The sequence below is a fragment of the Corvus moneduloides genome, chromosome 9 (genome assembly GCF_009650955.1).
Source record: "Corvus moneduloides isolate bCorMon1 chromosome 9, bCorMon1.pri, whole genome shotgun sequence".
NCBI lineage: Eukaryota > Metazoa > Chordata > Aves > Passeriformes > Corvidae > Corvus > Corvus moneduloides.
Genome location: NC_045484.1, coordinates 26,914,934 through 26,925,017, shown reverse-complemented (window position 1 = coordinate 26,925,017; position 10,084 = coordinate 26,914,934). Strand labels below are relative to the sequence as shown.

Here is a 10,084-nt window from a genome sequence, read left to right as displayed (position 1 = left end):
GCAAACGCCTCGCTGCTGCAAACGGGCCTTTTGCGGCACTCGGCGGCTCTGCCCGCTCCGCACCGCACCGGGATGCCTCCGTGCAGGATGCACACGCTCTGAAATGGAGCATTTCGTGGTGGAAGTGGTGCATTGAATGGTTACGGGTTTAAAGCACTAGTTGGCTCAGTCTGTGGGATGCCAGTGACAGAATCGCAGAATGTTCTGGGTTGGAAGGCAGCCACAAGGATCACTGAGTCCAACTCTTAAGTGAATAGCCCATACAGGGATCAAACCCATGACCTTGGTGTTGTTAAAGATCCTGCTTTAACTCTGTCGTTGTGATTTTTGATGGATTTGCAAAGGGTTTTTTGTGTGTGTGTACTAACTACGGTGTAATGTCAAAGGACAGCAGTGGCTTGGTTGCTACTGGTTACTGAGGCGAGTGCTCCGAAAGAGAGTCACAGCACACAGTCAGCAAAACCAGAATCACCAACACACCACATAAAACAGCCACATCAGGCAGGCCTGCAGGAAATTCAGCTCTGCATGCACCTGGCTGGTGAGGAGTGAGTGGCCAGACCACTGGTCTCACTGTGTGAGATGAGAGAAACCACACCACCAGAGGGTTTTCAAGCAAGAAAGGGCCATAAAGCATCAGGAACCAAGTTTGGTATCAAAGCGCTCAGACATTCAGAGCCAAGACGCTGCCTCACTGCACTGATGTCATTCTTGCGCTGTCTGCAAAAAACTGCCATTTGGACAGTTTGCTACTATGCCTGCTGGAAGAAAAGGATTTGTACTTACAAAGTAACAACAATAGAAAGCATTTGATGGTCATTGATTTCTTCTTGGACCAAGAAACTGGTCAGCTATGGATGGCTATCATTCTGATAGATCTTGGCAAAGAAAAGCAAAATGCAGTGATTTACAGAAAATAATTAAGAGTGGCTCCAAGGCATATTGGAAATTTATCTTTTGAAGAGCAAATTACATTTTGTAATCTCACTTTGTGTTTGGGGTTTTTTTTTAAAAAAAAAAGAGTTTTGGTAGATTTTTGACATTTTGATGAAATTTCCTTAGGTAATTCAAGCATGACTGGCATTACTGTAAGGGAAGAAGCCATATATAGCTAGTTGAAAAACTTATTTATAGTTTTTAAGCATTTCAGATTTTTCACATTTTTATGTATTTCAGTTTAACTAGATATCCAACATCAAGAAATAATGTAATATGCTACTAGAATATATAGATGGATAGATGGAAAATCTTCTGCCATGCTGTCTACAGGAAAGACACACTGTGATGAGAATGTGAAGTTCTTTGCAGATAAGTAGTATTTTCCTGAATGCTTTCCTGGCTTTCGTATTGACCAAAATGACAGTCAAGTATGATCTCCTAATTTGAAAAGTAAATTATCTAAGAAGATTTAGACTTTCTTCAGATACATCTGGAGAAAGAGAACAGGGCTTTAATATGGGATATCCATTTTAAAATATTTTTTTAAACCTAGTAAATTCTAAAAATAATCTTTAAAAATCATTCCAATGATGATCAGCGTAAGGTGGTTATGGTTTTTTGTCAAAAAATTAAAAAGAAATCTACAATACACATTTACATTTTTGAGGAATAATATTTTAGTTGCTTGGGTATAGGACTAAAAATGGGGCATCGTACTGCAATGTAAGAAGCAAGTTTTGCTCTAGAAAGGCACTTTATAAAATCTACTTCCTACAGCTTTATGATTATCATCTCTGGTTTCTAGATAAAATTTAGTGGCTTTCAGAGTCATATTTTCTCCTACAGACTGAGCCCAGGATCTGAAAGTTTTGATCATTGGCACTGAACTGGGAATTCTTTAAATAATGGCCAGCTGGCAGTAAAACCCTGCTTCCTCTTTTAGTGCCATGTTTCTATACTGCTCCCTACAATAAAACATTCTTTAACATCAGCAAAGAAGGAGGCATTGTTCCTGAACACAGAGAAAGAGACTATGTCAAAGACTGTTGGCTTTATACTGGTGCAAGTTTTCGGAGCCAAACTTCACTACCAGTTCATATTAAAGTCTATCCAACTATTTGAAGGAAATATGCCAGTCAGGTTTGCAAACTGGTGTGTGTTTGCTCACTAGCATGTCTCAATGTTGATCTAGGGGGACTGTATCCAGCAGCAAGTATAATCTAGTTACTTTTGCAATTTACTCTTTGGCCTACTAAACCTAATAAAAATCTTTGTCAAATAGATTGGAATAGGCAGGAACCACCACCCAGTTAACCTCAGCTGTCCCCACGGCAGCACTGCTGTTTCTGTCACTGCTGCCCGGGACTGGCCCACGTCCCTAAAGGTGAAATCTCTGCACTACATCCCATGAGCTACCCAGTCCTAGTTTTGTAAAGTGTGAACTTCAAGTGAACCAAAAAAAAAAAAAGCAGGTTACCTCTAAGGACTGTGCTGACTTCACAATACATTCAGAAGTATGTCTTGTCAGTATTTATAGAATCCTGTATTACAGATTTTGCAACTTTTGTTTACCTACACAGTCTCCCTGAGGTAGTGTTTCCAGCACTACTATTCATATTACTTTTAATACTTTCCTTTGAACCCCTTTCGTAGTGCAACACTGATCTTTTACGTGCCTTATTTTCCTGGAAAGGCCTCCTTAGCCTGGGCTAGGAAGTGCCAACAACACGACATTTCACTGCCAAAAAGGGGTAGTACTGGATCACAGAGGGATTTGCCTCAGACAAGCACTTCCCAGTGCCTTTAGGTCACCGTCGAGCACTGCCAAGAGCCGGCAGGCTGGCTCTTCTCCCCCGAGACCTGCGGATCTGCCAGTAGACATGCTGGCCAAGCCACTGTCCCTGGCTGCTGCCGGGGCCAGCTTCATAGCCAAGGTCAGGGATCCTGGAGTCATTTCTCCGGGTCCACGGAGCACACCCTCCCTTCTCCACCGAGCACAGGAGGAGGGCGAGAAACCCTGGGGAAGCAGGGATCAAGGCCCCGGCTCCATCGAGCCCTAACCTGCTCCCCAGGGCCTGGGGAGCAGATGCCTCATCGCTCTCCTGGCAGTAGGGTGTACTGAGGAGGGGGCCGGTCCTTTCTGCCGTGCCTGCAGGGAGAGGACCAGAGGAAATGGTTCCGTGCTGTGACGGGGAAGATTCGGATTAGATACTAAGAAAAAAGTTGTTCCCTGTTAAGAGTGGTCAGGCATTGAATAGGTTGCCCTATGGAGTCACCCCCCCGGAGGTGTTTAGGAGAGGTCTGGACCTGGCGCTGGGTGCTGTGGTTTAGTGGCTGTGGGGATACAGACAGTGCTGGGTACACGGTTGGACTGGGTGATCCTAACGGGCTCTTCCAATCTTGCTGATTCTATGCGTAGGGAGAGGCCTGGGAAGAGAAATAAGGGGAACCCTAGGATGGCTGTCGGGGGGTAATTAAGAAAAAAACCATGCTGCTTATTCCCTTGTCCCCTCTTGCGTGCGCCTGGGGCACTGGGGGAGGGAGGCCCTGAACGCCGGGGGAGACGGAGAGGGGGGCGCGTCACCCCCTCAGCAAGAGGGAGGTTCTGAGGCACGGGGGGCTCCGCAGCACGGCCGGGGCGGTGCGGGCACCGTGCCCGGCTCGGTCCCCGCCGCCGCCGCCGCCCCGCAGCGCCGCCGCCCTCGGGGCGCTCCCGCCCGCCTTCGCCCCACAATGCACCGCGCCGCTGACATGGCGGCCGGGGCGGACTGAGCCGCTGCCGTCGGGGCCTGCAGCAGCCGCAGCCGGGCATGGCGGGGGCGCCGCGCCGGCTCCGCTAGCGCCGCACACAGGTACCGGGGCCCGGGAGCTCCCCGTGGCCAGGGGCGGCGACCCGAGGGGAGGCGGGCTCGGGGGGGCCTGTCCGCGCCGGCGCCCCCCGCCCCAGCCCTGCCCCGCCTCGACGGCCCGTCGCGGCCTCGGGCCCCGCGCCCGGGCGGGGGGAAGCGCCGGGGGTCCGCGGCGCGGGGGCCGCCCCAAGGTCAGCGGGGGCCGGGGCCGCCCCCGAGGGCGCATCCGGGCCGGAGCTGGTGCGTGCGGTTTGTTGTTCGCACGCCCTGTGAAATTAAATATTGCGGGGGGAGAGACCACCGCAGTCGGCGGAGCCCGCGGGGAAATGCCCCGTGTGCGGGGCTGCCCTCGAGAGCCGTGCCCGCTCCGCCGTGAGAGGTTCTCCTTTCCGTGGATTACGATCTGCCTCGAGTGACACCCAGGCATCCCTTCGCCGACGTGGTTGTGCTCTTTTGTTGGCTTATTTTGTATACAAATACAGCTGAACGACTTTGCTGCTTTTGCAATATGTTGCAATTTGCCAGTTGGCTGAATGTGTCATATTACCTGAGGCCTCCTGGCTTTTAAGGTTGTTTCTGGGTATATCAAAGGAGGATGAGCTCGTAACACACAGAGAAACAATATAATCGGATTTAGGCTAAGGTAGAGATTAGTACATTAAAAAGATAGTTGTATCTAAGTATGGATCTAATAATTTTTTTTTATCTCCATGCCACCTCCACGTCACTTGGCTTCCTGAGCATCGTGCCCTGGATTCAGGAGTGATTGCATTTGCTTGAAAATAGAGGATACGTGTTGTTTATAGTTTTGACTTGTGCTCCCAGTTTCAGTAGGTGCTTTTTGGATAGTCTGACCCCAGATAGTTATGACATAATTATTTCTGTGACAAGAAAAGTAAGCCAGCCATGGAACTATGACTTAATTACAGTACCTGGCAGAAGATGCTATATTAGGAGTAAGAGGTCTCTTTTACAAATACCAATTTTGCAATGAGCTTTTTTTAATCATTTTTCTACTTGACTTTAGTGAAAACCTTCATAAAATTAATTTTGTGATAAAATTACCTTTTCCCAGAACATATATTGGGATATGTTCCCAGAAGATAGACACAGAGGGATCAGAAAGTTCCTCCTGTGTTCTCTTCTTGCACAGAGGACAGCTGGGACTTTCGTCTCATACCTCAGCTTGCAGTGGTAAAGAAACTGCGGGATGCCACGGGACATCTGCACTGTGCAGGGCGTTTATTGGGTCCTTCCTCTGAAGGGAATTGCTGCTATGGGGAGAAAGAAAGGGGAGCAGGAGATGTCTTACTTAAAGGAAGATATTCCTGAGGAGCTCCTCTTAACTGTCTTGTGGATCTGCTTGTCAGAGTAATGGATTTGGATTGTTGTATTTATGTTGATACCATAAGGCAGTTTGACTGTCTGAGAATACATTCTGTATTCTAGTTGTAATCCTGGATTTTTAAACTTTACAAAGCATTTCTACTAAACTAACTTTATTTTTGTCACTATCTTAGTGAAATAATGCAATACTGGTATTGACTTGAACTGAGAATTCATAGAAATAAGGATCCTGCAATTTGCTTAGTGGACTAATTTGCACAATGGAAGCAATCCAATAAAAGTCAACATTTCTGGTGCTTTTGGCACATTAAGACTATTTTGTGTATTGCTTGATGAATTAACTTAGAAGTACAAAAGACGACCTGAATTTTGTAACAATGCACATTAATTTCATTTTTACTCTTTTTTTAAATTTTTACAGAAATGCATACACACATGCATGTGTACTCATACTGTATCCTTGGTTTGTAAATTTGGTTCTAAGGTTTCAACAAATTCTTGGAAAAAACCCAGTTTATCAGATGTTCTTAGATTTTATTTTCTTTTCTGTTGATGCATGAAATACTATTGCCAGCAAGAAGTAACTTTCAGATTTTAGTATTTGGTGTCAGCAAAGCTTCACACAGGAGTCTGGAATCAGTTTTGTGTTACAAACTACTGTGACTCAGTCCACTGAGTGTGGCTGTGTTCTTGACAGCTTTCCTGAAGTCGTGGTTTTCAGCATGTTTCTTTCAGTAGTGAAAGCGCTGGATGCTGGTGAATAGGCATAAGGAATACTGGTAGAAGATCTGCTTGCTTTCTCTGTGGTTTGTGAACTGGTTTGCAGCTGGTATGAAGTAGTTCAAAGACAATCCCTTCCTCAAGGATTCCAGTTTGGAAGAAAGGCTCACTGTTGCTTAAATACAAGATCCAGATAAGCTTCTCTGCCACCATACATACTGCTGTATTTTCATTTAGCACAAGCACTGAGCATAAGTGGAGGTTAAGATTAAGGTGAATAAATTGAGTTGCAGTGTGTGGCCACATTTAAACCAGTTTTGTTATCAGTTGAGGCCTCTGGAAGCCTCTGAAAGGCTCTAAACCAGTGCAGTGCTGTACTGTGTTTTCCCAGTCTCCTCACGGGTGCTTGTGCTGATGTTGTGTGTGTTTGTTTTTGAGGTTAGAGCTCCCTTGTATCTGCTCTGCTCCCAGCATGAACGGTACAGCATATGGGGAGATTTGGGGCAGGTGCTGCCCCTCTTCTGGCTTCAGGGTTTGCTGCAGTCAATTCTGAGGTGTAAAGGACTATTGCAGTAAAACATAGGATCAGAACCAAAATGTATGAAAGCATTAAGAGCCCGTATGAAATAGAGAAGTAGGGGAAACTGTTGTAACACAGATGGTGTGACTGAGAGAGGATGGCTTTCCCGAGCTTGTCACGGGACGCAGCAGCAGTAGGGTCAGAAAGTGGTAGTTCTTGGAGTTGAGTGACGTTCGTTTTTCTCACCTTCTCAGTGAGTCATACTGTGCCATAGAAAAAACAGTGAGTCAATGCAGAGTAATCTGTAACAAGCATATCCTTTATGGATCTCCCATCCAGCATATTTTGCTCACTTCATAATTTAATAGTAAGATATTTGCACCTGTGTATGTTACTAAGTTTTGTATCAGCCAAAGCCTTCCCTGTTACTTCATCTATTCAGAAGTACTTTTGTAAATTGGATATCATCCTGTTACAGTGTTATATATTTTTACATATATATATATACACACAGTTATTTATCTAATGATCACTCCTTAGAAGTTTTCAGTCTTCCACATTGTAAATACAATATCAGAACTTTCTATCTTCACTGAGCCCAGAGTGCCAGTTTTGTTGTACCCTTGATTTGTGTGTTAAAGTTTACGTGCGCTGTGCTGACTTCTTCTGGGTAGATTTTGGTGGTATTACACTTACTAGGATAAATTCTATAGCCTGTAGTAAGAGGGAGTTCTGAAACACTATGTAGCACTTAACGTTTGTTACTAAGAATACCGATGGGTTTAGTGCTGATGGAGCCTGAGGCACTTTAGTGGCCAGTAATCTCTGATAGTTTTAATTTTAAGTACTTTGGAAAAACATCAAGCATGGGTAGTAGTTTGTACTGTTATATCTAGTTCATCATAAACCAAACGTAAATGTGTGACATTTTTTTAAAACTGTTGACAGAGAACATGGGAGAGTCTTGAATGATTTGTAGAAGCTTTCAGACAGAAAACTGGGCCTAAGGCTGTTTACAGTTAGAAAAGACCCCCTCCTGAGCACATTAGGGGTGTCTGTAGACATCACCTGTGCTGCAGTCTGAGCAGAGTGCAGAAGACAACCTTTCCTATTGTTCCTGACTGTGGCTGTAACCTTTGTTTGCAGAATTTCCTTTTATTTTTGTTGAGGAAGTTCAGCTGGGCTATATTGGTAATGAGGCAAGGGGGGCACTGAGGTTAATCACCCCACTTGCTGTTGGAAGGCTGGCTGGGAGATTTGAGCTTAAGGACAATCCTAATGGGAGAGATAAAAGCAGGTCTTGGATAAAATACAGGTCTCCCTATCTCAAAGGAGGGAATGCTTTATAGAAAGAGGGTGATAACACTTATGTTTGTAGTACTTTCTGTGTTTATATTTTATCTAGTACTCCCCAGGGAAACAAAACTTACAAGCCTGTTCTCTTTCCCATTAGTTGTCCTTCTACACTCCAGTCCTTACTTTTGGACATTTCAGCCAGTTGGGACCACATTTTAGAACGTATCAAAGGATCATTGAGTTTCTGTCTGTTTTCTGGAACAATTATGCCTCAGCAGAGGAGAGGTCTCTGCTGAGAGGGAAGCAGGAGGAAGTTCCATTTCCTTGTGGGGAGTAGCTACAAACCAGACAGGGTGTATGTTCCTCCAGCCCCAGCACGTCTGCCCTGCTTGCCCAAGGGGCTGTGATAGAGAGTGACAGAGGAGCACAAAATGGATGTGTAGGAAACCAGGTAGAGTCAGTTCTGCTGCTAATTAAATGATTAAAAAAAAACCTTTGCAAAAGAGCAACTCAGAATGCACGACCTCACAGTTTAACTTGGCCTTCAACTTTGAAGAGGCCCTGTTCAAAGTCTGACCCAAAATGTATGTCTTTGGGGGAGTTGAATACAGTGGAACAACTTGAGAGGAAGAAGTGGAAGGGCAAATGGGTAGAAATATCTTCTTGAAAGTTTTTTGGTGGTTTTCTTTTTCCCCCTGTTTGGAAGTAAGCCTTACTCTGATTCTTTGCAATTCAAATGCAGAATTTTCTAATGCTAGTCTGCAAGGTAGAGGAAACAAAAGAAACTGGCAGAAATGAAAGTGAAACATTCTTGTTTCTTCATTTCGTGAGCCTAAAATGAATTCTAATCAAAGCTGATTTTAAACATTTTTAATTTGGTTGCTGTAGGTATGTATAGATTTAATAATTCTCTGGAGTTTAAAGTCAGATGGTATCTTGTCTGACCTCAAGCTGTTGTATTTCAGCCAGATTATTTTTCTAAAAAGTGCCAAGAGCTGAGCTAGGTTTCAGAGGAGCAACTGGCACTATTAAGGAGGGGAAACTGAGTCCCTTGTAACACCGGGATATTGAATAAATGAAATACGCTGAAATGGTTTCAAGAGGTTAATCATCCCCTACTTTGCAGATGCAGGCAAAAAGCTCTGGTTTTGTTGCCAGCCTGGCTGGGAGAAAATTCTTCTTTGATTCCAGGTCTGGCAATTTGGTATGAGCCTGAACTTGTGAATAAGACGTGCCATCCAGGTTTCTAGAAAGATGCCACCTCAGCACTGATTCACTCCACTCCAGTGTTTTGTTTCCAACCATGTTATTTTTTTTCAGAGGGACTTCTTTCCCTCTCCCCATTTCCCTTTCTCCCTCTGTCATACGTAGATGCCTGATATCTGACAGAGGAGGATCTTTTTGTGTCTTTCCTGAGTTTAGGAGAGGTCTCTTTTTCTTTCTCATACTAAGTTTTATTAGTTGGTTTACTTTACAGTTCTTTGTGAAATGGTAATTTGGTTACTATTGAATATGGTGTGGCAGTTTAAATTATTTTTTGTTTGCTAAATTGTATCAGTATTAGAGAACAAAAGGAAAGAAAAAGAAATCCCAAAGTTCAACAACATTATTATTGCACTTGCGTTTCAGATTCTGCATTTCATTGTGGAACTGTTTTCTTTTTTCTGGGGTACAGAATGTTCTTGTCTTATGAAATGTCAGGACCTCCCTTTATTCCTATTTCTTAGGAATAAAGACTATATCTGTGGTTTTTAACATTATCTACTTACATTTGATTATATTCACTCTCTTGATATGTAACATCACAGCACTTAATCAATTTATTAGCTGTTCTGGTTTTTACTAGCAGTTTCCTTAGTTGCTATTTCCCATCACTTTTGTACATTTGACTAAAGATTATATATTCTCTTTGAATATATAATTGTGTATTTTATGGAATAATTTTTGCAGATTTTTTTACACTTACTTTCAAAATACAACGCTAACAACTTGACACGTACAAAAAGCAGGGCAAAATGCAGCCCCACTTTTCCTCCAATGCTGGAGTTTCATGGTAGCTTTAATCTGGAAGTGGTGCCAACAGGAGTTGTCCCCACCCTACGAGTTGTTTGTTATTACCAGGCGTGCTCCTCCTCCTCCTCCTGCCTGGTGCCAGCTTTATGTTAAGCTGGATTGGTTTTCCGGTTTGGTTGCCGGCAGAGCTGCCCAAGGGAGGGAGCAGTCCTGGCGCTGGGAGTGAGCACGGCTTGGGGAAGGGTGGTGTTGCTCCGGCTGGAGCTGGAGCTGCCCCGTGCTGCTTCCCACTGAACCTGGAGCTGGCCTCGGTGTGCTCCCGGCCGGAGCTAAAGGGGAAAGTGGTGTCAGAAGTGAAGGTGGAATTGATGTGTGTCTTTGTGTTTTGGTGGGGGTTTTT

At 44.4% G+C, this 10,084-nt stretch overlaps 1 protein-coding gene across 4 annotated transcripts in view; it reads left to right on the top strand.

The window, feature by feature from the left end:
* Positions 1 to 3,684: 3,684 nt before the first annotated feature.
* TUT4 (terminal uridylyl transferase 4) overlaps positions 3,685 to 10,084 on the top strand; it is a 44,820-nt gene continuing 38,420 nt past the window's right edge. For all 4 annotated transcript variants that reach the window (XM_032117317.1, XM_032117318.1, XM_032117319.1 and 1 more), the window contains exon 1: positions 3,685 to 3,791. The gene's annotated coding sequence lies outside the window, so the exon portion shown is untranslated. The remainder of the gene's footprint in view (positions 3,792 to 10,084) is intronic.